Below are 6,023 nucleotides of genomic sequence, written 5' to 3'. Positions count from 1 at the left end.
AAAAATAAGTGTACTCTCTCTCTGCAGGGTGGCAAGCCCTCCAAATATCTTCATAATCAAAGTCTTCACACAGGGCCTTAAGTGTTTTAGCCTGTACTGATAGTAACGGTTTCCCTGCTGGGAATTTATCAATAATAGGACATAAATGGCAGTTAATGTCACCCCCAGTGAATAATGTTTTAACTCCCCAGTCTGCTAATTTAAAAAGGCTTCAGTAAGAAAATTATTTGGGTGACCAGGAGGCCAATAAATATTCATGAAGGCAATTTCTTGAGAGGGTGCTCGCTGCAGAGCCATTTGAGGAGAGCTGAGCTCCAGCGAGGGGGAGCATGAGCTGTCGCTCCTCCTCCTGTAAGCTGTTTTAATGCGTACACCAACCCCACCCCTAACTCTACCCCCAGTGACATCACTCGTAGAAGAAGTGCAAAAAAGGTGGAGCTCAAGCTTAAGCTCCCCCTCGCTGGAGCTCAGCTCTCCTCAAATGGCTCTGCAGCAAGCACCACTTGAATTTCTTCCCCATGTAAAAGCCCTTTTAGAAGTACATAGCGCCCTCTAGTGTCTTTAATAACTTCCACCAATTGAAGTGGCACACCTTTTCTAATTAAAATAACTACACCCCTACTCCTTGAAGTAAAAGAGGAAATATGGGCTTGGGCATAACACCCCTGCGAAAGCTTAGTATGTTCTTGGTCATTTAAGTGGGTCTCTTGAAGTAATGCAATGTCCACCCCCTCCTTTTTTAGATAAGTCAGGACCTTTCGTTTCTTAATAGGTGTGTGAATTCCATTAACATTCCAAGTACAGACCTTCAGATTTACCATTTTAAGTATATATTAAACATAATGTGACCCCCATTTATATAGATAAGGTTGCATGAATATCGTACGAAAAGGGAAAAAAGAACGAAAATGAAAAAAAAAATGGGGAGACAAAAAAGGGATTCATCCAAGTATACAACAAACACAAAACTGGAACAATAGAACAGTCATTAAACATCAAAATATTTCACACCAGCTCTTGTTATGAGAGTAACTGTGAATTAGAGGCCCCTTAACGACAAAAGGAACTACTAAGAAAACTCCTACTTAAATATTAAGCGGTAGTGCCGCTATAAACATCAGCATGGTTTTAATAAACCAAACAGTACGCCTTATTGGCCAATATTTCTCAAATACCCAGATAAATTCACAATGTCTGCCTTCACGTTAATGTGTGAGTGTCTGTGGTATGAGTTGGGCGATTATCACGCAAGTGGTCTCCCATCAAGGTGATTCAGGTACTATCGGTAGACGTTGCATTCAACGAGTCTAGAAATGCCATAACAGAAGCTGGGTCATGAAACACCTTCACTGAGCCACGAAAGTTTACCTTGAGGAGAGCAGGGTAAATTTGCCTGTATTCCGCGCCTATGGACTTCAGGCGTTTCTTGACTTCGTCGAACATCCTGCGTTTACGGAGAACGGACGCGGAGAAATCCTGAAAAATCAACACTGTGCTGTCTCTAAATTTTAAAGGAGAACCTCTGGATCCCAGCTCCCGCGAAGCATTTAACACACGTTGTTTGTCTTGGAAATTGTGAAATCTTACCAGGATAGGACGTGGTCATTGTGTGGCGGGGGGTTTCGGAGCGAGGGACCGGTGCACTCTTTCTAACTTTATACGGCCCTCTTTTGTTGGGATGGCGAGGGTCTCAGGAAGCCATGACTCGAAGAATTGCGTTGGATTTTCACCTTCTATGCCCTCAGGTAATCCGACAATTTGGATATTCTTCAGTCTGCCCCTGTTTTCAAGGTCGTCCGCCCTTTCATTCAAATCGTGCATAAGTTTCTCCAGACTTTGTAGTTTAGTTTTGAAAGGGGACAATTCGTCTTCCACCTCAGATATCCTGGTTTCTGCAATCCTTTTATTATGCTTGTCTAGCTCCGCGTGGTGCATTTGCAGTAGCTGTGATATCAGGTCCATTTTATCATCTATGAGTTTAGAGATATTAGCTGTAATCTCCGCTACTGCGTCCGACATTGGGTTTGTGGATGAGCTCGTGTTAGCGCCGTCAGGATGTTCGTTAGCCTCTTCACGGCTGGTAAACTGCGTTTTTTTACGTGCCATTTTTTTCGATTGCCTCAGAAAGTAGTCATCCATGTTCATACTGTAAAATACTGAGTCTGCGCGTGTTAAAACGTAACCTACTGAAAGTTTTAAAATAAAATATGACAACGTGACACTACCGCTTAACTACACACAGCCTTCCTTCAAACCGCCATCTTGGAACCGGTAAAGGGATATTATTAAAACATATTGATTAATAGAAACATAAAAATAAAATTAATTATAGGTACATGATTACAACACAACAGTTATAAATAATTGTTATTAAGTATAATAAATATATATTAGCAAAAGGCATGCATTTCTTTTATCAGATGGGTAATTATAACACATTAACACAATAGTAATCATGATAATAAACATTTAGCCGCAAAAGACACAATTTTATTATTCAGAGCAGAATGACTGTAACACATAAGTTATACATAACTATAATTCATATAGCTCATTATTATTTAGCAGCTATATCTTATGGGTACATCATTGTAGTAAGTTATACATCATACAAACATAATAAACATTTAGCAACAAAAGGCAGGCAATTACAGCTTTTAATTTATTCTTACAATTCATATAGCTAATGAAGATTTAGCAGAGAAAGTCTATAATTTTGTGTAAACTTTATTTTGTTTTAGGCTAAGAAATATGAGGGGAGGGGGCTGTTGATATAGAGGTAAAGTTGGTTTTATATTCGCACATTCGTTCATTTAGAAGTCTCTATATTGTTTACCATGTTACTTTGAATATTCGATCGGAATTAGCATGCAAATATGACTTGAAAACAACATCAACACTTTATTTGACTGTGAACAATGTTGTACTTTGATAGTCATTGGCTTCTAATATGATTTCACTGTTTGGAGTTTGCAAATAATACTTTAAAGGAATTATATTATTAAGGGGAAAGTCTGACTGTGTGAATATAAAACCAACTTTACCTTTATGCTGTTGATGCGTCGACAAACGTTTTGATAAACACAAACAACTGTATATACAGTACATATGCATGTTCATATAGATACAGTTATTAAATTAAACACACATTCGAACAAATTAATGATTTCTTTAATCGTATCTCAAGTCTGTAATGTTAAACAGGGTGCGGGTCGTGATCTTTAACACTATGCACAAAACAGTGAACTTAGGGTGACTTTTGTTAAAATTCTTGTCATACAATAATAAATCAGTGTTAGGAGGCCAAGACTGTGACATAACAAAAGACTACAATAAACAAAACAGCTTTTATCAGTAGATTTAAACGTTGACAAAAAGAACTTACCTTGATCTGTTATATTGTGCTGTGCGCTCGTGAGAATACAGCGGTGTTGTTATTCATTTGCATATGCCGCAACGCGATTGGCTCTCATCTATTCTGACAATGGAGAGCGAGAGCCAGACGATCCTGATCCAGGTAGCGCCACAGAGACTTAGTTAAAGGTCACCTACAGTGGTAGAAACGCTGAACTTTGTCTCAAAAGGTCTGCTACATGAACCCTTATGAAAGTTTGCTGTGAGAGAGACAGAAAGGTAATAGAAACGCCCAACGTGGGGCTCGAACCCACGACCCTGAGATTAAGAGTCTCATGCTCTACCGACTGAGCTAGCCGGGCAACTTACTTAAGAACTCGACACTGTTGACATCAATACCTTCCCTACCCGTGACAATCTTCTGCTAAATTCTGAATTCATCTTGTAACGCTGGACAGAACGAGGCCCAGGATCTATGCCCAGTGCACGTGTTAGCAGTTGCAAGCCTGCAAAATGTTTTCTTCGTCCCTGGGTGGGCTTGAACCACCAATCTTTCAGTTAACAGCCGAACGCGCTAACCGATCGCGCCACAGAGACTTACTTAAAAGTCACCTACAGTGATAGAAATGCTGAACTTTGTCTCAAAAGGTCTGCTATATGAACCCTAATGAAAGTTTGCTGTGAGAGAAACAGAAAAATAACAGTAACACCCAACGTGGGGCTCGAACCCACGACCCTGAGATTAAGAGTCTCATGCTATACCGACTGAGCTAGCCGGGCTGTTGAAGAGCTTACTCAAGAGCTAGACACCATTGACATCAATACCCTCCCTACCCGTGAGAACGTTCTGTTAAATCCTGAATTCATCTTAAACGCTGAACAGAACGAGGCTCAGGATCTATGCCCAGTGCACGTGTTAGCAGTTGTAAGGCAGCAAGAAGCTTAATTCGTCCCTGGGTGGGCTTGAACCATCAACCTTTCAGTTAACAGCCGAACGCGCTAACTGATTGCACCACAAAGACATAGTAAAAGGTCACCTACAGTGATAGAAACGCTGAACTTTGTCTCAAAAGGTCTGCTATATGAACCCTAATAAAAGTTTACTGTGAGAGAGACAGAAAGATAAAAGAAACGCCCAACGTGGGGTTTGAAACCACGACCCTGAGATGTAGGGCCCTATTATAAACCCGGCGCAATGTGGCGCAAGGCGCAGCGCAATAGTCTTTTACTAATTTAAGCTTGGCGCAAGGGTCATTTTCAGGCAGTGCGCTACGCTGTTTTAATAGCAAATGCATTTGCGCTCAAATGTGCGCCCATAGGCGTTCTGGTCTAAAAAAGCAGGCGTGTTTTGGCGCGTTGCTATTTTGAGAAACAGTAAATAGTCTGATCTTTAGACCAGAACAAAGTCTGTCTATTGTCTTGCGCAAAGTGCGCCTGGCTTACACACTACACACAAGATGCAATACGCAAATATCTTTACATATGAAAAAGATATAATATAATAAGGATATATAATAAGGATATATATATAGTATATAAATATAAATGATTAAAATATTACAAAACATTAATTTATAGCCTACATGAATTTAAAAACCACTGCCTTCATACTTTCTTCATCTCGGGAGGCTTTTTCAGTTCATTCAATTTTCTTTTGTATAATGTTATCATTATTAGCAGTATTATTTATTATAGCCATATTTATATTTGTTCTATTAAAAACAAGCTTAGATTTGTCCACCTGTCAGGTTTTACACCATATGGGGCATAGCGGGTGTATTTGGAAATAACTCAGTATTTTGACCAAACTTTGTTATTATTATTCATTTATTCGTTTGCTGGCAATTAGAACTGAATTTAGAAATAGTTTGAAACAAATCTTTGCGCTTAACAAACAAAATTAATTATTTATAGGCTAATTGATGTCTGTGCGGTAAGGTTTCCCTATCCATGAGAGCAAAAGCGAAAGTGAACTTACTTTATGTCATGTTAATAGCAATGCGCTTATGGCGTGACGCAGCTGGCTCTTAAAGGTAATGGAATATGAGACTCTGATTGGTTTATTCTCAAAACACACTTGTAAATCATTAAGAAAATAAACTCAACCCTTTTAGACCATGCGCCATGGCGCAAAGCGGATTTTCCCGTCCTTAAGTTAGCATAAATGCATTCGCCTTGAAAACGTTTGCGATCTGCGCATGGACCGTCAAAACAGAGCCCACAATGTCAATGTACAAAGTTCACGCACGCCCGCACACACAGATGCACACACACTGACAGACAGAGCGTGTTTAGCTTCCCACTCTTTTTGCATGCATATGTGACAGGATACAGCTTAATCTTTACTGCTGTATGGATATCTGTCATGTTAATGTGCAAAATAAACCTGATTTAACGTCTAAAAACCAGGATTGAAGTGTCTTCTTTTATAATTGTTCTGACAAGCGGCTGTATTGATGAAGTAAAGCTGAAGTGAATCACTGTACTTCATTACACACGTGCACTGTTTTAAAACACTTTAAACATGTGAAACTTACTCTTGATCACATTTGATGATGATTGATGATCCTAGCGAACTGAACAGACCTTTTATTCCAGGTTGCTTTGTGCACGTCTGGTCTTGTTGATATGATTATACACGTGACTACCGGGACATGTTACTACACGAA

The 6,023-nt window shown here is 39.5% G+C and overlaps 1 non-coding gene across 1 annotated transcript; it reads right to left on the bottom strand.

Annotated features, from left to right (window-relative positions):
- Positions 1-3,643: 3,643 nt before the first annotated feature.
- trnak-cuu (transfer RNA lysine (anticodon CUU)) lies at positions 3,644-3,716 on the bottom strand. Its single transcript has one exon. It is a non-coding gene; the product is annotated as a tRNA-Lys (tRNA).
- Between the last annotated feature and the right edge of the window lie 2,307 nt (positions 3,717-6,023).

This window comes from Danio rerio, chromosome 4 (genome assembly GCF_049306965.1).
Source record: "Danio rerio strain Tuebingen ecotype United States chromosome 4, GRCz12tu, whole genome shotgun sequence".
In the NCBI taxonomy this organism is placed as follows: Eukaryota; Metazoa; Chordata; class Actinopteri; order Cypriniformes; family Danionidae; genus Danio; species Danio rerio.
This window is presented reverse-complemented; position numbering and strand designations above follow the sequence as displayed.